The following is a 27231-nucleotide window of genomic DNA, read 5'->3' on the forward strand; positions in this document are numbered from 1 at the left end:
TCATCAGATGCGTCCCACATGCGAAAAATTTGAACGTTTAATAAAAACAAGCATAAATCATCTTCAACGCAGTTAGGCGTCATATTGTGTAGACAGAAGCCATTGTAGTTTACAAAGTCTACAAAAAAGCCCGTTTTTCACGAACTATAGCACATTCGCTTCCAATTAAACCTGTACACCAGTCAATCTTTGGCAGACTGAAATTTCCATAAATATGTTCTTTGTATTTTGAGAAGTGCTGGGGGAACAAGGTTTGAAACCAACCGTCGGAACAACTTGGGTCACTGAGTATGCTGCAATGTATATATATGTGCGACACTACAATGAACCTCTTTCATTCCGACATGGGTCACTGTAAATGCGAGAGTGGGTAGGTACCGCTGTTCGAAGAAAATCTTCGAAGCCGACTAGGAGCACGCGGTAAGCGCTAGTCGGTCTGTGCTGCTCTTCAATGAGCACCTTTCACGCTAACCTGGGTAACTAGGTATCTGCCAGTGGGAATGTGCCGCTCTACAATTGCGAAAAAGATCCCTTAAATATCTCCTATGCTGAGTGGAATCTAACGCGCGTCACAGGGGTTCAAGGACAGCAGCCCGACGATTAAGCATGCTGCGCCACAAATGCATTGTGAATGCGCCACTTTTTAATGAACACCTTTCGCGCCAACACTTTAGCGAGCTGCGCCAGGAATGCACTCGGTATGTGCCGCTCTTCGATGAACGTCTCGCCGACTTGGGTCACTGAGTATGTGTCGCTGGTTTTGCGGCAAGCGAGGGAACGATTCTCAGCGTTCGCAGGCACCAGCGCGACACGCTTCTCGTCTCGGAGCCCACGCGCGGAATCCTCCTGCAGTGCCACGATAGATGGTGCAGCGTGTCTAGAAAGAAGCACGAGCGAGGAGCCCGGCTGCCCGCATGACGCGTTTCTAAGCGCTCGCGCGCATGCATTTCGGAGGCCCCACACAAGCTAGATGGCGCTGAGTGTTCTAAGGGAAGCACGAAAGAAGAGTTCCGCTGTAGTACACGCCCCATGCATAACTCGTTTCGACGGTGGCAATGCGCTGTGTCGCTATATTGACAAAATGATAAACGCATTGCCGTCGACAGTCATCGTGATATGAGTTCCGCCATCTTTTTTCTTTTTTACTCAACAAACATTATTCTCCGCGAACTAGGGCCATATTTCCCCTGTATATTCCAGCATGTAATCAGAAGATCTCGCTTAAGGCGTCAGTTAGACAGTAGGGGCGTGCGAATAGCAGTTTTTGCGACCAAATCGAATACGATTCGAATAGTGCCAGGAGCGAATAGAACCGATTATCGAATAATTTTCGAATAACCCGCCGCGGTTTCTTAGTGGCTATGGCGTTTGGCTGCTAAGCACGAGGTGGAGGGATCGAATCCCGGCCATGGCGGCCGCATTTCGATGGGGGCGAAATGCGAAAACACCCGTGTACTTAGATTTAGTTGCACGTTAAAGAATCCAAGGTGGTCCCAATTTCCGGCGTCCCCCACTACGGCGTGCTTCATAATCAGATCGTGGTTTCGGCACGTAAAACTTCATAATTTAACCTTTCTTTTAAATTTTCGAATAGTTTGCAACCAACGTACAGCCTTCTCACCATTGATATCGAACAATTTTCACGTTATGGTATTCAAACATTAGAAAGTTGCTGTCATTACAGTGCCCATTATAAAACATCCCTTAATAAAAGCCCAAGAAGAGCATTGTAAACGACTGAGCAGTTTGTTCGTAAACACAGGGCTCCATCTTATGGACCAATCAAAATCTGTGTACACCTTCGTGACCAAGCCAGAAATGCGCGTTGTGTGCGGTGATGGCAGTGCGAAAAAAGAACTTTCTGCCTAGTTTGAATGGCCACGTGAGATGTTGCCACATCAAGTGTTTTGTAATGAAATGTATCCAGATTTAATCCGAGGAGAGCAGACAGGTGCTGCACTTACAAATAGGACGAAACAATACCCGCTGCGAATACCATGTGTAAATAACATTTTATTGCGACTGATCGTGTTTCGGAAGTCTGGTTCCATGAGCGATGCAGTGTGCTCTGGTACGTCACGTTCACTGTGGTTTGGATGAACGTTATCGCATTTCTGCTTCAATTTTACTTCTGGTTGAGTACAGGCGACGACGAGAACTATTCTAAAAGTATCCGAGAAATATTTCGATTTTGGAAAATTGACCATTTAATTCGAGGATAAATCGAAGAGTGTCCCGAATCCAATGGGACAATATTCGCTTCGTTATTCGAAAGCTTGGAATATTCGCGCACCCCTAGTAGACAGCATCGTAACGAAATAATTTCTTGGCCTCTGATGAAGACTATGCGTGGATAGTATTATATTCTTGCACTGAAGCGCCTCAGCTTTGCATGCAACCTACGCTCATTCTGATATTTTTAAACGACAAGCTACAATAGCAATAAAACATGTAGCTCTAATATTGGCGTAGAAGCGAAGGTACCTGGTGAAGCAGATATTCTTTGGAAAGAAGGTACAAGAATCAGCCGGCTACGTTACATAATGAATCTATGACACCAATTGTTCGGGGATTGCAGCTCTCATGCCCGGTGGGGATCTTTTATGACCAGCCAAATAGATAACCCAACATCTACATTGAATAGTAAAGCTAGTAATAGTACTCGATTCTATTTATAGTTCCCCACATTTTCATTCCTAAAGTGCCAGGCAGTTCGAAACACGCCATCGAGTTGTTCATTAAGCTAGCCTAATTACGCAGTCAAAAGTGCAAAGATCAACTCAAGCTCACTGCTTCACTTGACGAAAGTGCCGGTAAAGTGGGCTTATTTAATCTAGTTTTTTCCTTCTTATTTTTTTCCCGGCGTGCTTATAATCCGCTACCGATGCCGGCACTTCGGTCGCGAGGCAGCATTTGCATGTCGCCGCGCTTACATTCCATAGACAGCGCTGCAAGAAAGCGCGACCCGTTGCGTAATTAGGCGCACTGAATGTCAAGTTGGATGATGGATATTTCAGAGAACGTGGTCGTTAAGATTATTTTAGGCACTGGCTGGGGGAGGGGGGGGTGCTGTCTTAGACCTCTAATTTTTTTGTATCGCGCCTAACCGAAAACTTACGGTTAGGAACGTGTGTCATGAATTCGATCGATAAATCACTTTATTATTTTGATGAAATAATAGGTCAACAGATCACGCTTTGCTTGACGCTGTACTTCGACTAGCAATGTAACGCATGGAAGATTAAATGGTAGATTTATCTCTCGTTAATTCATTCACTAACGTTGCCGTATAGTGTTACAGGTATATACGTAATACCGAAACATCCTACACCAGGCAGCATACCTTTTCTTTAGTTTTATTTTTACCGTGTCACGTTGACAGACAAGCGTTATCGGCCATCAACAGCTCATGCAAAGCTCGACTCTGTAAGCTTCATTAATAAACGCAATCGCTGAGTTGTTATACGTAGCATAAAAGTTGCGCATTAATTTTGATTTTGTAATTACGGTAATGGAAGTGTAAACTGCCAGCAATAAAGTTGGCAAATCGTGTTTATTATTTAGATAATACGGAGACCCGAGGCGCGTTTTCGTCGTCACCATCGTCACCATCGCCGTCGCGCTGTCACGGTATCGGCGGAGTATATAAGGCTAGAGATTATAGAGAGGTCAGAGATGAACAGAGACGCTATAGTGACGCGCAAGTCGTTTGGCTGCAAAAACGACCTCGCTAGCTGATGAGGAGGGGGATTAGTGCCGCAAAAGTAAGACGCACACGCAGGAAGGGTAAACGAACACTAGTGCTACTTACAACTATTTAATAGCAGACCTCTCCCATACTTCTCCAACTTGCACATGACCGGGGTAGTTGGAGAAGTATGGGAGAGGCCTTTGCCCTGCAGTGGGCGTAACCAGGCTGATGATGATGATGAATAGCAGGAAGGTATTTTACTTGTACATCGATATTGGCCCACATGCGCACATAAAGCATACAGCAATATCACAAGATGACGCATGTACATCAAAGACGGGTGCTCAAGAATTCAGATTCTAAAATGCACCGTGCAACTGACGGCTCACTTGTACAAGTCTATGTACCTTTATTGCGATTGCAATTACATGGACACTCCAGGCGCATTTCCGCCGTCATTGCAGCCGTCGGCTTATAGCATTCGTGTGCGACAGCAGTTGGCAAATTGTGTTCGAGCTCTGGGGCCGAATCTTATAACGGTTCGGTTGGGGAACCGTTCTTTTGGCCTCACCTGATTGGGCAAAATTTTGATTACGTCACAGGTCGTCAGAGGCAGCGGGGCGGTATCACAATTTTCGAATACGTCACGCATCTGTCAATCATCTTCAAAGCGAACCGGTCGTAGGCACCGGAGAAGGGGTAGTCCGCTTTGGGTTCCGTTGCTGTGGCTTGGCTGTTGGCTTGTGACCCTGGCCGCGCGCTCCGGTCGCGCGCCCCCGGAGACGCGCGGGCGTCGCGCGCGCGTGCGTTGGTTGCTTCGGAGGCTATTACTTGCCTTCGTCGTCTGCTTGGCGTTGCTCTTTCGGCGTCGACCGCGGCTGGAAATGCGATACGCTTTCGAAGAAGTGACGGATAATGAGTTGCACCGCCCTAGCTGGCTTTCTAAGTAGACCTTTTGCAAGCTACGCTATCAAATGGAGGAGACTCGGGTGCAAGCGTACGAGTGGCCATTCCACGCAGAGGAAGGGATATTGCGCGCTGCGGTTCATCGACGCCGGCCTGCAGCTCCCAGAGCTCAGTCGGACGCGAAGCATTAATCGGAATTGCCTAGATCCCTGCTGCCGGCATTGTCCACAAAGTTGCTCTCGCAATTACTGTGTTGGCCGGTTGAAGGGCTGGGTCAGCTTTGCCGTGACTTCAGCTTCAAAGTCAATGCCAAGGAGATATTTGCATGGTGAGATCGAATTCCCAGTACTATCGCCAGTGTGAATAGCTCGCAGATCGCCGTTCAGCAGTCAGAAGGGTTCAACCTAGGCTGGTTCAGCGCTTCCTTCGTTCGGCTGATAAAACTATACAGTCAGGACGGGAAGGTATTGTGGAGCTCTCTTATTTGGCTGCCCTTTTTTCTTTAGTTCGGGAGTGCCATACTTTGTTTCTCAATTTCACGGCACAGCGCGCACCGTCAGCACCGCACTCTTCGATTTGACTTCGCGCAGGCAATGCAGGGCCCGTATACCGTAATGTTCGATTTAAGTTCCACTGCTTCTATCACGCGACGCGCCGTGGGGCAGATCGCAGGGATAGCGGCAGCGCGGCGGCGAGCGAGTCATGTCCGAGCCGAGGATGAAGGGCGAAAAAAGAAAGAAAATTGATATAGTCGGCTAGTAAAGGTGTCCCTAAGAACCAGTTCACGGTTTTGTCATGCTAGCTACTTGAGAAGTGCTGGTAGTGCGTTCCTGTTGCATGCATCGTGCGAGCTCCTGGTAGCAGACGACATAGCCCTGCGCTCTGCCAACTTCGTGGCCAACTCATTTACGCTTACGATACCACCTGTGGGCTGAGAATGAAAAAGAATGACATTAATAAATTACTTCTGCATTGCGTAAACGCCCGACACCACAAGTTTATATTTCAAAACTTGGCGTATAATATTTAATTTATATTTTACATTCATTTAGCAAGCAGAAACATTCTGCAATTCCTCGATTAGCTCGTCATATAATGACGTACACTTCAGAGGTGGCACCCTCTCATCTATTGGTCGCGTACTCCCCTTCTTCCACCGCCGGCTTGGGAGTGGCACATCTAATGACGTAAGCGGCGAAGCGGACGGTTCGTATTCCGAACCGTTATAAGATTCGGCCCCTGTACTCCGGTGGCCGCTGTGTATGGTGCGGCAGCGCAGGACCTATCTTGAAAGCGATCTGCGGTGGGGACAGAGTGTGCCGAGTGCTCATAGCTTCGTGTGCGCTGTGTTCTCGCCGCTTCGTTCGCATTGAAGCGAGAGATAGCACGAATGCAAATTCGCTCACTGCTGCCGCCGCGTTTCCTCACTCCAGCGTTTTGACAGCGAGTGTGCATGGTTATCGAGGGACATGTGTTCATGTTTACTTGTGCGCGCGCGATACCATGCTTGTTAACTTAGCTATAAGCGAATGTTTACATGGCCGATAAAACTACTATCCTTACTTTATTCAGCTTTCTACTAATTTGCTATCGCAATTGATGGTTGGCCTTTCGGGCGAAACTGCGACTTTTTTTGTTTGATAACACAGGCTTGCAGAGCATGTCTTGAAGACGCTCCTGCTCGGAGTGATTGCCACCGAGAAGCGAGCCTCACAACCACGCATAACGACGTAGGCTAGCATTTGTGCGCCCTTGTTATCGTTCTTGCTTAAAGTTCGCGCACGCTCCCGTAAGCTGTGGTTCACGCAACGTTCAGTTCGGCCGACATATATTCTACCGCAAGATATGGGCATGACATAAACCACATCACACATTCACGACTGACAAAGGGAGGCCAGCTGCCCATTAACGGCCTGCTTGGCTAGTGAAGCTGGACCGTATTTTGTGTGAGCAGGATATTCGGAGAGCCGATTCTAAGCAACGCGTAGCTACAGCTGTTCTCCCAACGTTTATAGGCACGGAGTCAAAAGGCAGCAGTTGTTTCACGGCACGTGACTGATTCGTCCAACGGACATGACTCTCAACGAAAGAAAATTTTAAATCTCAGAACTGAATTCTGAATGCTATGAGTGATGTAGCCGAGACATTGCTACATAAAGTAAATTATGAAACACGAAGGCTAAGTCCAGAGGCCCAAGTTCCGAAGTTGAGGCCGGCGGTACCATATGTGCAAAAGGCGTACCTCACATAACCTAAAAAAGTTGCTAACCGCCAAAGTATGTCTGTTGTTTCTTTCTGTCCCCAGTAAGCTTTCTAAGCTGGGCCATCGCATTTTTCTGTGAAAGCGGACGCGATCGCCGCACAAGGCACCATAAGTTGTCCGTCAGGTGTTCTAGAGGTCTGGTTTCTGCCGTACCCACGTCCTTCGATAGCATATATGTCGGCCAATGACCGCTTACGGGACCATGCACAAGAAGTACACAAGAAGACAAGGGCGTACATAAAGGTAGCCCACGTTACTGCGGTGTGGCTGTAAGGCTTGCTTCTCGGCGGCAACCACGCTAAATCCTTTCATCAGCTATGCAAGACCAAGTGGCCCGACTGCTGGTCCTCTTTAACGACCTAGCCAAGCAGACGAGCCGTCACGCTTCGCCAATCGGCTCTGCAGTGGAGCGAGCTAGGGCAGCTTTCTACGTTCCGACGCCGGCATGAGCCTTGTGCGCACATGGATGCAGCGCTCTGCAATGTCTATTGTTAGAACACCACCGGAGGAGCTCGCGCGTAACGCTAAAGGTTTCGATCGCTTTGCGTGCTTCGCCCTTCGAAGCTGCAAGCGTTTTTACAAGAACTAACAACTGTCTTTTGTGACACTTAATTTAGGTGCTATGCGCTGAAGCTCAAGGTAACTTTAAGTGAGAGACATTGCTGGGAGATGAAACAGCTTTACATCAGCGCCCTCACCCCCACTGCGTAAGTCCCTTCCCCTTTTGTCTTTTGTTCTGCACTTTCGTCCAAGTTTCCGCATTGCGCCTTTCGGGATGAGCATGGTCGAAGAGATCTTGTTGTAAAGAGGCCCGGGCATTGGCAAAGGATCCTCCGATGGCAGCCCATCGAAACTGACCAAGACAGTCATTGCGACACAAAGAAAAATAAGTTCAACAGCTGAGCTTTGCGAAGTGCCGGTGTATCTTTTTTACTTGCTCGAAAAGTGCACGAGCTCAATGTTCCAGAGAGTGTTTATAATCTTTGTTATAGGAGTCGCATGAACTACATTTCTTCCTTTACTTTTTTTCTGAATGAGGGAGGGGGGTATGACGTGCAGGGCTAGCTAGTCGATATTTGGAAGCTATAGGGTCAAGCGCCTATCCTCTCTTATGAGCCCATACTTCTTCGTTGTTCGACCTCTAGGCCGTCTCGTATTATTAAATTCAGCAGCGCCTCATGTTAACTTGATATCGACTTCAATCCTCCTGCGCCTGGGTGTGTTATTACTTGACCCTTTTCTTGTTGATATTAGCCACTGCGCTTTGTAATACAGCGGCGATGACCAATTTAGGCTAGCACATTTCAACCGCAAAGGTATAACTACGACTTCACCCCTCCCACAAGGAATATATATGTATATAAAGATCATGCCCCATATTTACCCGTACGACTTCTAGCACAACGGCAACGGTTCTGTGCCGAAAACTCTTGGGTGCACCCTTTGCTTGTCTTACTTATAAAACCTTGCGTACGCGAGCTGTGTTGATGAAGTCTCCACCACAAGGGCAGTGCAAACAGCAGCACAACTTTGCCGTGTGCAGATGATTAGGAGCCTTCAAGCCTTCAAGATTAACTGGGTACCCACGGAAAGATGTACGGCTTACAAAGACATGACGCGCATTTGGCGGGGCAGACGCAAGCGAATGCTCGACCTGACTTTTGACGCAATGCTTTGACCAGCTAATCTGCGACGCTATTTGCAGTATCCCCTTTGTCGTTCCTTTTTCGGTAACTTTCGCCTTGTTATGCGTCATTGTATGAGACACGTACGTGTCGCATAAACTGAGCATATTTGCTTTATAGCGAGTCTCACGAAGTGAAAAACAAGGAATGACTGACCACATTAACGTTCTTTTAAACCATCGTATACAGGCGGCAGCTGCCGTCGCTGTCGTAGCGAAACTATTCCTTCTATACACATATTTCTGCTCCTCGCCTGTGAGAAGAGTGTGTTACATATCGACCTCTAATCTCTGCGCGTCATTGGTTAGCTAAAAAGGAAGCTTTAGATCGGGTGCAAAACCGTTTTTCCTATCCAAATGCATGTGAAACGCGGCAGTGCTTTCACCAAACAACTGCTGAACAAATTTCAATAAAATTTGGTGCATTTAAGAGATAAAGCTGAACTCTAGCTACCAACCGCTGGAAACAAAGTTTTGATTTCGAGCCTGAAACATCTTAATGAAGAAATCAGCAAATTAAAAAAAAAACATGAAGTACCAAGTGTACAATTCGGCAATTTTGCACCAAAAACACACAACATAACTCTAAACTGTATTTCTTAGAACATCTAAAGCGAACAAATGTAATGCAACAGTTTGAAATTTGCATGAAATTCTTGCGTTGTTTACGCGGGCTTTACAAAAAATAATATTTGCAAATTATTGGCATAATTCTTGGCGGTGGTTAAGGAATATTTTGTCCACTTTTAGCTCTCCGAGTAGATGCAGCTTACAGAAATCGTGGTACTGTGTTTTATTGCGGAGTTCCTGCCTAATGATTTTGTCACCGACCCAGTAACAGACGCAGCAGCAGCACTCGCGTGTGCCTAAATCATGGAGCGGACACAGTAAAGCTGGCTGATCTACAGCGCGAGATGTGGTGGGAATCAACAACACCACCTCAACAGAACGGATAAAGAAGTGATAAAGAGTGAAAGCCGAAACTCAACAGCTGCGGAGATCAAACAGGAAAAACGGCCGCGTCTTCATTACGGAAGTTACCTCTTAAGAGGGTAGAGGAGGCATATGTATAACATGCAACTCTTATAGTAGACAGCTTACCGGCATCTGCGGTGCGCTGTACAAATACATGAAGTCTGTGCACGGGGCAGCGGCGACCATGCAGGATACCTAGGTAACATAGGCTACATCAGTGCGCCCCACACATGGGCGAGAGCAGCAATGGCGAAATAATCTCTGCTATCGCAGGCAAATAAATTCGTTTGTTGGCTTACCTATAACATCTTCCCTTCTGTAAAGAAGACATCAGACCACCCTAGAAAACTGTATTTCATTTTTTTTAACCAGAAATAAAATAAAGGTTGATTCGGTGGCAATTAAAATTCAATTTGCAAAAACGTCGCTAGTACTGCGCCACCTAAAGAGCGGTCACAACCCCAGTAATTCCGGGCATCGTCTTTAGTTGACAACTTTTACATCACGTGACGTACTGACATTCAATATTCAAGATTCGCGCGATGACACACGCAGTGTACTGGACGCAAACAGAATACACATAATAAAAGACAAAACACAGGGCCACACGAACAGCTTTAATCGCCGAGCGCGAATCCGGAATTGCTTATCTGATAACCGCAAGGACAAGCGGCCGGATGATCGACTGTGAATCAGCACTTGATAGGCGTACAAAGAGGCTCAGACGCGCTTCGAGTACGCGGGCGCAGAATATAAAAAATGCGGCCGGGTGTTTTCGCCCCCATCGAAATGTGGCCGCCGTGGCCGGGATTCGATCCCGCGACTTAGTGCTCAGCAGCCCAACACCATAGCCACTGAGCAACCACGGCGGGTTGCTCAAGTGTACCTGCTTTGCAGCCCTGGTCTGATCTGGTAGCGCTATCGTTTCGTTAACCGTCTCGTCCCGTCGTTCGGATTTCTCATATGCGATATGTCAGTCAGTTTTACGGCCCGTAAGTTCAAACAGTGTGATCACTTCGCTGTTTATGCGCTCTGCCAACCCAGGCTTTGCCAGCGTCTGTCGCCGTAGCATCAGCCATTGAATCGTTTTGAGAAATTCCTCTTCACTTCCTGGGAGTTTTAATAGTCGACATACCGCTTATCGAAAGTGTTACTATTTCGTTGTTTCTTTCAACAGCGTTCCAGTAAAAGCGAGGACGAGCTATGCTAGCAATGCCGTGCATTCGCGATTGTTCTTTTTTTAATGTAGAACAATCAACATCAAACCACACGGAGAGTACCTTCGTTTTGCGGACCACCATGTACGTCGTCTGCCAGCCAAGTGTCGTCTGACTCGCGCTGCTGTCTGGTGGACCTGACCGGAGGTTTAAACAAAAAGAAAATGGACGGCACTTAGTAAAGAAAAAGAGACAAACAACTGAACTGCTGGTGAGCCATGGTCCGTCAAGTGCAGTTCAAGTTCGGTGTGTATATGGTGCTCGTTACACGACTATTTCTAGGGTGTGGTCATGGTACTGTCAGGATTGGGGTCTCAATCCCATCGCTCGTGATCCGTTGTCAAGATTGGAGGGGGGCATGGATTAGAAGGTAGCTGGTCCATGCCGTTGTCCGACTTATCCACGCTGAGGACGTTGATGAAGGGAAGGACTGCTTCTCATCGAGAACGAGGAATATGAGTTTATTTACAGTATCTACATCAGTCTAGCATGACTGCTTGAGAGAGTGCATCAGTCTAACATGACTGCTTGAGAGAGTGTCTTGAGCATCCGCACAACAGCGGTTTATAAACCCGGGGTCCTCCCCCGATACCCAGGGGATGGAAAAGGGCCGTCCAGTCATCGTAAACAAGTCGCCTCTCTGCGGGACTGTTCACACACACACACTCACACACACACTTCCTTGCGCGAGGTTCCTGGTTCGGAGCCGACATCACACGGACTTTGTAGAACTCGGAGCTGACCCCTGCAGCGCGCCGCCAGGTGCCCATTGTCTTGCGTCTTGGACGGCGCGTGGGAAGGGGCATTCGTAGACGTTCCCGCGACAACTCCTCCGCTCATAGCAGAACAGGTCGGCGTTGGTGAGTTCGGTAACAATGGTTGGCCCGCCGAACGCATTTAGTCACAACGGCGACGAGGCTAGAGCGTAACGGTGGCGTTCCTAGAAAGCTGACGTCGCTGTCGCAACTGGCTGGCAAAGCTTGCACCTCAGCTGGGCTGTACTGAACAGTACATGTCCCTGTTGAATTTCTATTGCTTAAGGCGCGAATCCTCAGAAGGTGGCTCGATCATTTTATTGACCTTATAATTTCATCTGGGCACTACGATGGAGTGCCGGAAGGGCTATTATGAAGATTCTGTGAATGTGATCTGCTGTAGGATTGGCTCTGACACTCCACGGTTAACTTTCTCTAAAAATTCAGAACTAAAATATTTAGACTCTAGTCCGTGTGAACTAGAGCCTCTCGAACAGGCCACTAGAACGCAAAAAAATTTAAGAGTGCCTTGACCTTCTTATGGTGTGACGACAGTATAGTTCGTCGTACCAGGACTGTATGTTTCAAAAGCGGCTGGTCGACAAGACGTACCAGCGCGGTCGCGAGTGACTGCCTGTGTGCGCTGTATCGGGGGCAACGGAAAATTACGTGTTCGATAGTTTCCTCGCTTTCGCAGCAGCCCCACGCAGCACTAGTTATCTTCCCATTTTATGCGGAAAGCAAAAGGTTTCGTAAAAGCGACACCATGCCACAGTTAGTAAACAACAGTTGTCTCGGGTCGGAATAGTTGAGGTGGAGGACGAAGTTGAAGACAGGGGTATAGTCGATGCAGACATGTGTGTCTCCTGCGCATTGCCGCATGGAAGAGTGGGATATTTGCGCTAAGAGCAATTATGGCGCTTAACGGAAATATACATGCATATAATATGCACGTGCGCACTGTTAACTCGAGTCGATGGCGCAAGGGACGATAATGGCCGTGCGCTGTCGGTGTCAGCCAAAAAAAGAAAACAAAACAAGACATTCACCTTCGAATGACACACATGATTTCAATCGGTGACGGATGCTTGTACTGTCGTCACGACCGGGACTAGCCCACAAAAAACGCAAATTTTTTGGCGCAGGATCGCTGTTTGGAATGGTTCCGAGTTTTTCATAAGCTATTGCTTCTTGTTATCGCACAATTGTTAACAGTGCTTAAAAAGAAAATGAAAAAAATTCTTTGTGTGTTCGGCAGACGCATTTTTGAAAGGTCTTCAGCTTCTTTAGGCCACTATGGAGAGTTATTCAGTATGGCAAAATATCCCATCGTGCAAGTTTTAAATCTTCTTCAAGGCAGAAGTCGCGTTATGAAACGTAGTTAAGTACCGGGTATTGAAGAAAACGCATCTGGAGTACTACAGACAACTTCCAGTCCTTATTTTCGCAGCTCCATCAGAGGCCGTATGTATCATGCTGTTACAATGAACATGTGAGTGCGCGCTGCTGGCTAAACAAGGAGATATCATGAGATAGCACGCATACGCACCCTTCGTTCCTTAAGAACCGAGCTCGTCATGAGACTTCGAAACCCAAGGAAGGTGATGGTTGCCCTCATAAATGATTTTCTGATCGGGCGCGAAGACCTGCAATGGTATAACCTAGTACCGGCGCCTCGGTCACGTGTTATGTTTGTGACGCAATGGAGCGTCATCGTTTGTGCTGCCTGTCGTTTCACTTTTCCATCATGTAACGGAACGATGCAACAGTGAGTAGAACAATAACAGAGCGATTACGGAACAATGAAAGAGTTGGAGGAACAATAAATGTTCCTCTCATATTCACGCGCTGTTCCGATACCTTCTTTTCTTAGTGTAACAATTTTGCACGGCTTTAATATCAATATTTATGTTTACTTTAGGCTCATTGTAACTACTGCATACTACTGTTTCGTGAGCGCCCTGTGCTTTGTTTCTCTGTTTGAAATCTTGTTTGGCCTGCATGTCACTTTGTAGAATGTTAGGTCGAAAAAAAATTAAAGTGTATGTACATCCCCCCCTCTAATGCTCCTCTAGCGAATATAGGAATGTGTAGTAAATAAATAAATAAAAGGCTGTTCCGGTGACTGAATCCTCCTGGTTCTCTTTTTCAAGAAGGCTCAAATGTACGCGCGATGAGGCGAAGTTTAGTCACGGTGTCACGAAGGCAGCAACCAAAGCGGGCCAAGCAACAATAACACAAATATGCACCGCCGTAAATATGCACACTCTTCAAGCGTTGAGGTGGTACGAGCATTGCTGAAAATGCGTTCCTATAATACAGCTTAACTGTAGTGTCTGCATTTTGGTTTTTGTTGACTAGAGCCATATTATTCTATTGATCGTTTAGTCGTGTGCATGCCGTCATATGCAACATTTTTCGCCTTGTGTCACCCTTGAATCACCTGCCAAGAACAAGATTGTCGAACTTACTGTGTCCTCCTGGGTTTTGCCTCATTTTTTTTAATGTGAGATGGCTATCATCTAAGTGTTGTTGGCTTCGCGATCTGTCTCGATAGTGATTTTCTCGTCAGGATAAGACCACGTCGCGTGCCTTTGTGCCTTGTTCCCGTGCTGTATTATGTCTGACCAGCGGCATTTTCAAGCTTAGTAGACAAAATGGCGAAGAAAAAAGCAAAACAAAGCAACACTTACTGCACTGAACATTTATTTGGGAAGCACATATTCTGCATGTGCCAAGAAAATAAAAAAATGGTAGGGTGTGTAAATGGTGTCATGCCACGCAAGAACCTTTTTAGCATTTAACGAAAGCGCAGACATCTCATTTGCTTCGATCAGCTACTGAATATCGTGTTTGATTATTGCTTTTTCCGAAGCTCTACACAACGCCGCCACACAGTTCTCAATGCGGGCAAAGGCGAATCCCGAGGAAAATTTTAACAACTTCATATTGATAATGCTTATTGTAACCATAAAAATATTCCGGCGACATTTTTTTTAGCGCAAATGCAAAGGACAAAAACAAGTACTCAGATTCAAAGACACAAAGAAGTTAGATTGGCACTGTCCGCTTTCAAAAGCACAAAGGAAGTTTGTCTTGCTTGTGGTTAGGTAATCGCTGCTTTTTGACCGACAAGAGCACTGTTCTTCGGTGTGAAAACAAAGTAGTCAAACAAAGAGAAAACAAAGAAGACAAAGGAGAGAACGAAACAGTCCATGTCTCGACCACACGACAGTGGAATCACGTGATGTAACATTCACCAAAAAACAACAACAACGCAAAATCGTGTAATATTCGCATTCGCGCATTGTAGTTAAGTATCGCACGCTGAATAAAAGGAAAAGAAAAATGAAGTAGCATTGAATTCGTCGATCGCCTCGTAAGGGGCCTACTTCCAGGAACGTGGAACGTAGATGGCTTTCTGGCCATGGCAGTTGGCTTACTTGCCGAAAAAAAAAAAGAAAAATAGGTGTTTTTGTTGAGCGAGACAGTTGCGGTATGTTAATGTATTGAGACGATGCGCAAAACAAACAGCAAGAAAGCAATAGGAGATGGTAGAGAGCGCAGGCTACCTGAGGAGGAGGAGGAATAAACTTTATTTGTGCACAGCAGATTTGTGACCTAGGCCTCTCTACCTAGATGACGGCCTCGAGCCCTTGGGCCCTGGCGGCATCTTCGGCCTGCTGGATTGCCTTGACTTGGTCTTCCGGTGCACAGCTGAGCAACGCGGTCTCCCACTGCTCTATGGTCTTGTTTATTTTATTCTGTGTGAGTGTCCGAGGACAAGCCCAAACCATATGTTGTAAGTCCACCCTTTCTTGACAGAATCTACATATATCCACTATGCAAAGAAAGGTGAGGCGTGCAGACAGGACACAAGAGAAGTGGACAACACGAACGGCGTTCGTGTTGTCCATTCCTCTTCTCTTGTGTCCTGTCTGCACGCCTCACCTTTTTTTGCGTAATGAATCCTTTCCAACTAGCTCAGCTTTCTGTCGTTCTACATCTATCCGTGTAGAGGCCCGGGTAGTAGCGGTGGTAGGCCACCGGGTTCGGATATTTATCTGTTTGTAAGAGGCGCCATGCCGTCGCTTGCCGTCTACTCAGCGAGCAGTGTGCCGGGGGGGGGGGGGGGCGAAATGCACACTACCTGATACCAACATTTTTTGGGCATTTGCACTTGGGATGCACTTCTAAAGCTACGGCGTGTGCGAAAGAAGATATCGATTTTCTCAACAACAGGCAATCAACCCACCACCCAAAATTTTCTTTCTGCATGTTTACCTGTGCCATGCATATCCAAGAGAAAACAGGATTTTCAACGTATCTATGTCCCCGTATCTGCAGTCGCAGACACCATGCTGCTTTCGGAAAACAACACGCTCTACCCCATTTGCTCGAAAAAAAGAAATGATCGGCACTCAGTCGCAATCAGACAGAAATGCGCCTGTATTGCAAACTTGCGGGTGTGTTGCGCCTGGCTTGAGTGGAAGTAATTAATAATAATAATAATAATAATAATAATAATAATAATAATAATAATAATAATAATAATAATAATAATAATAATAATAATAACAAAGTAACATTTCGCCCGAGAGGTAAATCGCCGATTGCGACAGCAAATTATTTGACAGCTGTGCAAAGTAAGGTTGGTCGTTTTATCTGCTGTATAAACTGCTGTAAACATTCGCTTAACCGAAAAGTACATTAACCAGCACGTTGTCACGAGAGCACAATCCCACACGAAGATACCAGTGGCGCTTCAAGGTAAAGCTATTCCAAACTACTTATATTCTATTTCTGCAAACAGGCCTCCACGATTGCTCAACTTCACTTGTCTATCACGCAACATAAGGAAAACCGCGAAAGCTACTCATCAGCTATGACGTGTACACATTAATTATACATAAATGATACCGAACAACAGAAAAATTATATTTTCCGATTCTACGCCTTTTTACCATCAGCCATCCGCAATTGTTCAAAATGTTTCAGGCTGCGCCTACTTGGCCTGTCTGTCAACTGACGTCCCGAAACCGCGAAAACTCACCGTGTCAAAGTGGCGTGTACGTATTGAAGATGCATTATTGTGCCGATCAAAACTGAATTTTTTTCGTAATAGCCGGAGACACTCCTGCTCCGATATGATAAGAAGATGGGTGTCCGTCGATCGCTCTGGCACTGGATAGTCGGAGCGGCCGGCCGGGGAGAATGGATTCATTTGCGTATAATAAAAAAATTGCATGGCAGTATTACACTGTCGAGCCTTTTTAGCACGTACCTGACATCAATTTGTGCCAAATTTTCCTCTCTGAGAATTTGTTTTAGCTGCATTGTTACCTTTGCGTTGCACGCCACCAGGATTTTCTACCAGACATCGAAAGCTAAGCAAGAAGAAGCAGGCCAATCGGAGACGCCGGCACGACCCTCCTGATCAGGTTATCTATTTTCACTGCGCTAGCCCGGGCCCACCTTACCGCCTCCACTTCTACGTGCTCCTCGCTTTTGTTCAGCGAATCAGATAAGAAACATATGTCAAGTAAGGTAATGCTATTCACTTTGAAAGCAAACAGAAGTGACCTATAAAAGAGGAGGGCATTTCGTTGGTCTTCTCAAATAACGCTGCAAGCCACCACCCGATGCTTGCGTTGGTGTTTATGTAAATTTGACGTCAGGAGAATTGGAATCAAAACAGATTGGAATAGTTTTACGTTACAGGGCCACATCCCCACAGCCGTCGGCGCGCCTAAACTTTGTACGCACCGCATGTCGCTTTCAAGATCGCGGCCGCGCTCAGCCGCGCCATACGAAGCCGCCGCCGGAGCAAAACGCCCCTCAGTTTTCCTGCCGCCTTGTGCGAGATAAAAGACGGCGCGCTCCCTCCCCGTCTTCCTCCCTTGCGCGCGTGTGATCGAGCCACCATTCTCTGCTCATCCTCGCACGCTTCCACTTTCACCCACAGCATACGGCGCGCAACCAAGTTGCTCTCGCACTTGGACTGGATATGGAACATCACGTCGACGACGACGGCCAAAATGCGCCTGGAGTGTCCATGTAACATCGTACTGTTCGCTGTCGCAATAATAAAACATAGTATAGAAAAAACAACGCTGCCATTAACTCGAAGGTTGTTTCTCCACAATACGATTGAGTTTGTAGGGAAACAAACCCATTGTATATTTTCTTAGTATTTCCAGCCGTTATGGCACCACAGCATTTAAAAGCCTGGAATCAGGTTAGTCGTGTCCGACCGACTGTCTGACGAGCGTTTTGTCGCGCTAAGAAGGCATTTCAACAGTCACACTGCGAGAGGAAATATTCCCGACAAGGCAGGGGTCCCAGAAGTATTGTCAATCGGTCACGTGTTTGCGCAGCTAAGCAATTGTGTGGCTCACAGCAGGCCCTATCACAACTGACCCGGTGCAGTTCACCGGTTGTGGCTTCACTCTCTCAAAGCTTTCCAACATAACCTTCGCGCATAACGAGCCAGATTTGCGCGCACTTAAGAAGCGCGCATGATTTTAGTTATACTTCCGAACTGTTGAAAACTAAAACGGCATCCTTTATTAAACGAGACGAAACTGCTGATTTTCGCTATAACACGGGGTGTCTCTCTACCTCTTTATTTCGTTCTCTAACGCGTTCTATAGATCGTGAGATTTCCCTTGGAATTTTTTTCTACACTGATAATATACAAAGCTTGGCATTGTCGGCACATTGCGTTATCAAGTAAACACCCGTAGAAAGTGCTCTATTTGGCAATGCCCTTTTGCGTCAAAACTTTTCGTAATGTTATAAGTCTTTCTGAATGTCAAATACCGTATTTTCTAAATACCAAATCAAACATTTTACAATGGGCCGAAACTTGAGAAAGAGTGGCGACGGCAGCTGCGTTTAATGTTTGTATGTCACTTCATAAAGCCATTTGGTCCGCTGCTTATTGCAGAATCTTTTCTCATAGGTTTGGGCGCGAATATTATTCTCAGCTGTAAATTCTAGTGCATTTTTAACATGGTCAAGGGGCCCTTTCCCATCAATTCCACGACGGACGAATATTTTGCCCTTATAGAGCTGCTTCGCCGCATAGTATCCAAACAAAAGTGCCCCAGGAAAAAGTTCAGCCGTCAGAATAAAACCAAACTGAACCCACATATAGAGAGAGACCTACAGTTTGCGTCACTAGAGTGCAATTAGCGGATGAGTTTTCGCTTCGCTGCAATCGACATTTTAAAAATCACTCTACATATTATAAACGGGCCAGTAAAAGGGCCCCAGGGGAAAAATTCAGCCAGTGGAATTGAACTGCACACGACATTAAGCGTGAGACCGTTGTCGGGATTAAGTGCTTAAAGTGCAAATCGCGAACAACGAGGCTTTGCTCAGGAGTCGATTTTTAAAAAATGCTTCCCATAGAGTTACGCCGACCCCACCGCCACAGGGTCGGCTTCGCTGCAGTAGCGGATGTCCCGAATTCCTGGAGTTGCAACAGAGTTGAACACACGTGGTTCACGGACACATAGCGTGGCAGGCGCGCAGAAGTTATTATTGACAACAAGGATATGACGCCGAACTCTTCATAAATATTTTCATTACCTTTAACATGGGCTAACTTGTGCCATGTAGGTTGCGCTGTGGTTTTATCATATTCTACACCTTTGATGAGGATTAGTTGCCTATATAGTGAATGCTATCTCTTTATGATTACTATAGTCACGTGAAGTTGGGCCAAGCTCCGCAGTCAGCTTAACTCGAAACTTTCTGGATAGCACACCTGAGGCAGAGTTGAGAGATTTTCTGTCGCAAGGTCTGTCATTAGCCCTCCTCCTGTGCTATAAAAGAAATGACAGTTTCGACCAAAGGGCTAAGCACTGACAGTGGTAGGAAGACCTAGCGTTTGGTCGAGCTTCTCGGAGGGTTTTATAACGGCACACAAGTGTGACGCGTTGGAGCGACGCAGCACGCCAGGCCACTTCTGCTGCTCAGCAGAAACAGCCCTCTGGCAGCTACCAGGCGTCTCAGAACACTGGAGCGATGAGGAGCAACGCCAAGGCGTTAGAAGCGTCGCGTTTCAATGGTGCACGAGATGATACCGACGGATGCCATTTGCGTTTGTCAAGTGCCCAATGAAAGGATTAGATAGCTTTAGCTTGAGGTTTGAGCGAAGCGAGCGTGACGGTGCGTCTACTTGGCAGCCGTTTCTTTTGCAGCCAAACACACTTCGCGTCTCTGAAAACCTTGTAAAACTCTACGCACGGGCTGCGCCTGCACGTCGACACCGGGTCATCATGGCGGTGGCGTGAACGCACCTCGAGTGTTCGTAAATTGTTATCGCAATAATGTCTTCCCTGTTCCGACAGTGGCTGGCGCCTGTCGTTTCAAAGCGCACTAACCCCCCAAATGCTTTGTGAAGACTGACCCTAGCCCGCGGGGGTTCTTTTTACTTTCGTTGTTTTATTCACATCCTCCGAATATTCGACTTCTATGTGCTTCTGTTGCCGCCTGCCTGTTCCAATAGACGCAGAGGGTCACAAACGCGCTCTGGCTCATGACTGAAGCGCGCATGTGGCTACTGTACCAGACATGTTATTTCGTGCCTTCATGCCGAGTACCCTAAAATATCTAACAATTGAGTTCATAAACCAAATGTGTCGCACGGCGGCGATTTTCTCGACCAAGTGAAGGTAAAAAATAAACGAAAGCGTTCTTCTGCCGGCAGAAAGAAAAACGCTGTCGTAACCGCTTTAATTGCATAGTATAGTTATTTCAGGTTTATTGTAATAGACGGAAATGTCATTTATCACGACGCATTTGAAAAGGGCGATCGTAATGTTCTTTAAGAGTGTCCGCCATCGAACCAGCTGCGCGACGACGGCCAAGGATGCAAGTCCTATTTCCACAGGCCGAAGAACGCGTGGTAAATCAGATCGAACAGGCGGTGTGACAAATTTGGCCTGCATTACGAGACGCAGCGCTACTATCTCGCCGGAAGGAGGGGGTAAAAAAAAAAAGAAAGAAGGAGTTTTAGCGAAAAATGTGTTTGCCCGCAGGGCTGTCGATAAGAGCCGTCGCGAGAGCGCCATCCGGGCAACAGCTCTAGGCGGGCGGGCCCACGGGCAGCGGTATAGCGAGGTGTCTGCGCGGTGCCGCCGTTCGGCGGTGCGTGTTTGCCCGAATGTACACAAATGATTCAGGCTAGCTATTTCGCTCGCTGCTCTGATTTGCCTGCAGCTCCTTGCCGCTCACCTTCAGCGCCATGTGTGCTGCATTGGTTCGAGTGTTTGTTGTCGTCCCTAGTTGCTGTTGGGGCTCGGCGCATGGCCTAATTTCATTTGCCGGTCTGTTTTATATGCAGGCAAGAGCTACGCTGGAATAAACAGGCCACCCATGCAGGCGCGATTCACTGACCTCCCTTACGACAACCCAACGGTGACGTGGATAACAAAGACAAACTGCAGGCTTGTTACTACGCAGCTGCGCATAGCAGGGACCTAAGTCAGAGGAGACTATATAGGCCTTGCGTATACACAGTGCAGACATTGCTCCCAAAAGGCGCGCACATTTTTCGGCGCCTTTAGTTTTGTGCTCCGAATTTATTGGGTTCTTGTTCTTCTGTTACGTTGGACGTTAAATGTATTAAAGTGGCAAGGAGGCACCTCGTAACAGACATTAATTGTCCCATCGATTCGGGAACGCGCATTTCATCGACACAGATTATAGAAAGAGACCAAGGGAAAGACTTCATTCTCGCGCCACTCTTAAGCCGCCGACAGCGAGAACTTTCAGAGAATTTCGATTTACCTGCTTTACTTGAAATATCGAATTGTATTGGCTAGTCACTTCTCAGAGAAAGGATGCACCTATAGCCATGTCTTGTTTAGCAGCTGCTGACACCTCTTACTTTGTACTGAGCACGGCTCTGGTCGCTAAACTCTTCTATTTCATCCGGCTACTGGCTTTCGCTGTCTTCTCTTTTTTTCTCGTTCATATTGCTCGCCCGTTTCTGTCTGTGTGTCAGCCTGTTTTCCTGTCTCTGTTTTTGTTTTCGGAAAGAGCATCTGGCGATTCCTTGCGATGGGAAGGGCTTCCATCTCCTTAAACGACACCCATTACGTTCTCCGGAGCTGGCAGCTGGAACCAAAACAGACGCTACAAGGCAACACGAATGCAGCGAGATGAAGTGCAGCGAGCTCCTCAGGAAATGAAAGTGTAGAACGGAACACACGCCGAACAAAGCCGGACGATGACACCCTTCCGCGAGCGGATAGTAGCGCACGTCATCGTTATTGACCGGAACAATAAAGTTGTTCGCTGGCAATCTATTCGCGGGACGAGGCTAGCGACTGAAACACTGAGGGCTGTCCCATTCGGCTAACCTTGGTGCACATTTTGAGAGAGGAAAATAAACGGGAAAGACCGATAGAAGCGAACTTGATCGTTGATGTCCCATGTTCTAATATCCAAGCTCTTATATAGAGCGAGTGTTATAATAAACTGTCACTGCAATGAAGCATGCTTATTAAGCGCAATGGAGACTTTATCTTTTGATATGGTTCCTCATCGCCAAGGTACGCAAACACTAAAATGCATTTTTGGTAAGTGCGTTGCTATGTAAGGGGTAGCAAGAACGCTTATGCCACAGGTATGTACAGTACGCGTACTATAAGGATGAGAGCGCTGCGAACTGCGGGAGATCAATTGGGGAACGCTCAGGTGCGCGTAACAGAAACACTTATATTTGCGGTGCGACTCAGAAGAAACAAGAAACAAAAAAACTAATAATCGTTCATTGCAACCGAACCAAGACAAGCGATGTTGTTCGTGATGGTTTCGCGCTGAAAGCCGTATTATTTGTGTTGGCAATAATCACTAATATTATAATTAAGCTCTAAAATATCGTAGATAGAAACGTTCTTCTAAAATATTGTGATTGCTAAACATAAGCGTCTTAAGCTTTAACGACTCCAAGGAATTTATCTTTAGCTAAGGGCTTTTGTAACTATCTGGGGATAGAAAGTTTACAAACTGAAAATTTTTAATGGTGTCCGTTGCAAAATATCTCGGGATATTCATTCTATTAGACCATGACACAGCACGAAACGTATCCGGTATGGAGATGTCTAACTGATTATTTCACCGATTCATTGATATTTAATTCAGGCATTGGAAGCTATAAAAAACTCCATACCATGTAGTGGACTCATATTCTCTGTTTTGCGTCACTACTTTCTGCGACAAAATGTGCGACAAAAGCCTGAAGAGGAACGCCGCTTTCTAAGTTGAAACCAAAATGTATCTCGCGAGAAATTCTTCCAGTAATGCGATTTGAACCGCTGGCCTGACAGGACGGAGCACAGTGCCCTGTATCTCCTTTGTTCTGTGTCCCGTGTGGGCGCTGTTCGCTCCTGTTAAAATGATCCAGCTGAGTTGGTGAAGTACCCGCACGCAATCCTACAGATTTCCGTAAATGGTCTCTCGAGGTGAAGCTTTGAGCAAAATTACCTCCATTTAGCTCTGGCTTATTTGTTTACGTGGCGCTAGACATGCTTTAGCAGACACATTCCTGTGAGAATGCCATCCATAGATCTCCACTGTGCACCTGCCATGCACCTCCACTGTGCAATGTATCTTGTCGAACTCGGCGTTAGCCGAAGAATGAGACTGTGACAGGTTCAAGACTTTCGTTTTAGTTGTTCGTGCATGAGTTATTAAATGTATGAAATGTTCGCAAGCTCTATAATGTGTGCCCAAGATCTCGGTCAGTGCAATAAACACTTTCCAGTAGGTTGGGTGAACTTCACATCCTTGTGGGCGGCCAGCAAGGGCGTCATGCATAACGTACTACGTCAGCAAGCGTTCACTTTCGTGGGACTCGATATCAAAGAACCACGTCGTTAGGCGCAGGGGGCGTCAACAAATCAGAAATATCAAACGCGCCGTATAAAGTGGAACTTTGAAATGCTGATTGACCATCGTGGATACGAAGCCGTTGAAACCCGGAAGCCATTGAAAGAGTACATCAGGTGCTTTATTATGTACCAGGGTAGAAACTTGGGCGAGTTGCTCGTAGTTCATAACGGCGGTATTGCGTGGCGCACGAATGTAGGGGAAAAAAAAAGGACGGAGAAGAGCAATGAGCGCTCTTACCTCCTCCCTGTCCTTTTTTCCTACACTCGCGCTCTACGAAATACCGGCTTCTTGCGTACGTTGCGACAAATTAGTCAAATATCAAAGACACGTTTCTCATAGGTGGTGGTGGTGAAGTTTATTGAAAGGGGGAGGGAGAAGGGGGGAGGTGGCTGAAGGATCGGGCTCAAGTAAGGACCTGGGCCTGCTTGGTCTTCTCCGCCCAGTCCACCAGTACAAGCTGTCGGTCTACGTCCCCGGCCCTGCGCCAGGCGGTCCAGTCAGTCTCGCTGCCGACCGGGGGATGAGGAGCGAGGTGCATTTCCACATTATGTGTGTGAGTGTCCCTGCGAAACGTATCACGAAACAGCCTGTAAGCATCGCTTGAGGCGTCGCACGCTCCCACCACCGGCCAAGCAACTTGACAAAACGCAAGCGGTCGCGTTTAGGAGACTCCAAACAAACACATACCCCCACTCAAAGTACATTAACAAAATCACAGGGGGCAAGGAAAGCGACTCATAGAACCCGCGGCGTATTGCACCTTGTATACTTTGTAATGGCTGCCTTAGCGTAGTAGAAAAAAGAAGAAAGAAAGAAAAAAACGTTCGTTGTTGAGGCGACCCCTGACAAAGGAATAAAAGTGCAGCACGAAAAGCAGCAAATCTTGCACCGTCGACGTAGTGACACACTATGTCTATAGCTTGATCTAAGTCGACATCGCCGGGGTGCTGGCTGCGTCATAATCAGTGAACAAATCGTTTGATGTGGTGTGATGAATAATGATAATGTCAAGCGCTAAAAGTACTCTAATGGCAGTTGAACCAGTCCCCTGATGATCAAATAAACAGGGAGGCGAAGGATATAGAAAATAGAGACTGGGAAAACACAACTACGGGAAGCGGTGGTTGTATACAAAGTGCCTGAAGTCTGAGAGGCAACGATGTAGACTGCACGCATTTCATAGGCTTGCAGGGGCTCTTTCCTGTATCCTCTGCGCGAAGAGGGCAGGTTCCACACAAGTTGGCGCTACCACTGTTACGTTAGGAGAGACGAAATGAAACAAAGATGCGAAAACGCACACATCCTCGAAAAGGAAAGAGATAATGGAGTATGTGTGTTTTGGAGTTTTGCGGACTGGTGAGAGCCGTCGAGTGAGAACTCGAGGGCTCTCAGGTCGATCACCGGGACGATGCATGCCTCCGCGCTTCCGATGTACTTGTGGCACTATTCCCAGCGAAAGTGTAGCAGGCAAGAGCTGAGCCATATCGTCTACTTGGTGAGGGTTCTGCGTGGTCTTGGTTGTGTGCTGTCTCAGGCTGCTTCCCTGTGTAGCTGGCGTCTAAGCATGAATTCTAGGCAGCATTTGCGCTGTTCAAGCGAAGCAGCCTTCAATGACTCATAATGCGTGCTATTATGGTTTTTACACGTGTGAACGTCCGTCTCTATGAGGAATACTCAGCAGCGACTCAATGGTTTCGTGCTTCTTGGTGCAATTGAGGCACTGCGGTTCCTCAGCTTTGCATGCCGGTTATATTTATTCGTTTATTTACCAATACTACAAGACAGAGCGGCCCGAACAGGAGTGCAATATCACGCAATAAGTTTGGAAAAATTCAGGTATGCAATAAAGGATTATTATAGAAAAATTTTACAAATATGTATATTCACACTAACAAATCAACATGGTTATGTCTGTGTCCCTGTAAACATATAAATTCAAACGAAAAGCTGACTAATGTAACAACATGTGTTCAAGAGCCTTGAAAAGATCAGTGGCTTCAAAAAACAGTTTTAGGAAGGGCGCACCAGTCGGAAATCGCCCGTGGGGAAAAATTCTGTTTAGATGCATTTGTTCTTGCAAACGTCGGTTTCAGCGCATGATCATGCGTGCGTCGAGTTCTTCGGGTTCTTAGGGTTTGTACATATGAAAGTATGGACATGTCTAGTTTACCGTTCAAAATATTATGCCAACACGCTATGAAAGCACATTTTCTACGCATTCTAAGTGTTGTAATGTCATTATCACGCATAAGTTTATCTGGGCAGTCATTATTTTCATATTTCCCAATATTTCCCATAAATAAATCTGACAGCTTCACTGTATAGCCTCTCTAGGTTCTGTACATCCTGTTTAGTTTGAGCATCTCAAATCACGAAAGCATGCTCTATATTATACCTTACGTATGTAGTGTACACAAATAACCTGAGCTTTGTTAGAGCTTTTCCTCATTTCCTCCTTAAAGAACACAGCTTCCTAAAGGCTGATACACAAAATGTCAGAAACATGAGATGACCAGGACAATATTCAAGTGAGTGTAACGCCTACATATATGCGTTCAGTTACCTGTACTATTTCCTGATAGTAAAGCGTATAGGTATAAATACTAAGCAGCACTTTGCGCGTGGTTCTTAGTAAGACGTGTTTTTTTTTAACGTTAACTTCTATGTCCCATATTTGTCACCACTGCTCGACCTTCAGCGACTGGTCCTGTAGAATATCATGGTCAATTTCGCACAATATTTCTTTATATATAGTACAGTCAACTGCAAAATGTTTTACTCACGCAGAGTCAGACACTAATTCAATGAAGTCATTTACATACTCTAAAATCAGCAGAGGACCCACACGGCGGCTCTTTTTCGGGTGAGGATATCGGAAGCTTGATCATCCACTACAACAAATTGAATCCTATTTTGCAAATATGATTCCATTCACTTCACTAAATAACAAGGAAGACCAACGAATTCTAGTCTATTCAACAGTTTCCCATGCGATACTTTGTCAAATGCTTTGCTAAAAGCTGCGCAGGGCACACCGCCCTGCGCAGCTCCCATCTCAACGACCAACTCTGGGCGACCCAGATGGCCTACGAAGCGGCGAAGAGGCAAGACCTTGACGTCCCATCGTGGGAGGCCTAGGCCCAGCCGACTGAACTGCTGGTGCTCATTAAAGTTCACTCTCTCTCTATTACCCCTGAGTGATCTAACACCATTAAAAAAATCATGTGCAGTATGTAGATGAGTCGTTGTAGATTTTCCCTTTGTGAAACCGTGTTCAAATGGGGACAAAACGTTTTTGTCAGACAAGAACAACTTAGTACAGCCAGTTATGACGTGCTCCATAAGTTTCGAACAAGTAGACGTAGTCGACACTGGCCTATAATTCGTAAATATTAGCTTGTCACCTTTCTTATGTATTAATACAATGCGTGCCGATGTTCACTAGTGTTCACTAAGTTGTCTAGTGTTTAATGAAGACTGACAACATTTTGACATATATTCTGCAATCTGTGCAACAAGGCATTTCAAAACTGCATTTGGAATTCCACCTGTGCCCGCGCTGTTTTTGTCGTTTAATTTACGTAGCATAGACAGAACCCCATCAGTTGTTATCAGTGGAATATACGACTTGGAAAATTTCTTCCATGTGGCCTAGCTGTTCACAGAAGAAAAAAAAAGGAACACTACGAAAGTACAGGTTAAATGCGTGCACTATACCAGATTGCGTTAGTTAAAAGCTGATCGTTTATTGTAATTTTTCCGATGTGTTCCTTTCCCTGCCCGAGAAAACGCAAGAATTTCGACGGATTCATTTTTTAATAATTCAGGAA

At 46.4% G+C, this 27231-nt stretch overlaps 1 protein-coding gene across 1 annotated transcript in view; it reads right to left on the reverse strand.

The window, feature by feature from the left end:
- Positions 1 to 9722, reverse strand: part of Cbp53E (Calbindin 53E) — a 266973-nt gene extending 257251 nt beyond the window's left edge. The window contains exon 1 of the mRNA XM_075675463.1: positions 9646 to 9722. The gene's annotated coding sequence lies outside the window, so the exon portion shown is untranslated. The remainder of the gene's footprint in view (positions 1 to 9645) is intronic.
- Positions 9723 to 27231: the final 17509 nt, after the last annotated feature.

The sequence above is a fragment of the Dermacentor variabilis genome, chromosome 1, assembly GCF_050947875.1.
Source record: "Dermacentor variabilis isolate Ectoservices chromosome 1, ASM5094787v1, whole genome shotgun sequence".
NCBI classification, from domain to species: Eukaryota; Metazoa; Arthropoda; class Arachnida; order Ixodida; family Ixodidae; genus Dermacentor; species Dermacentor variabilis.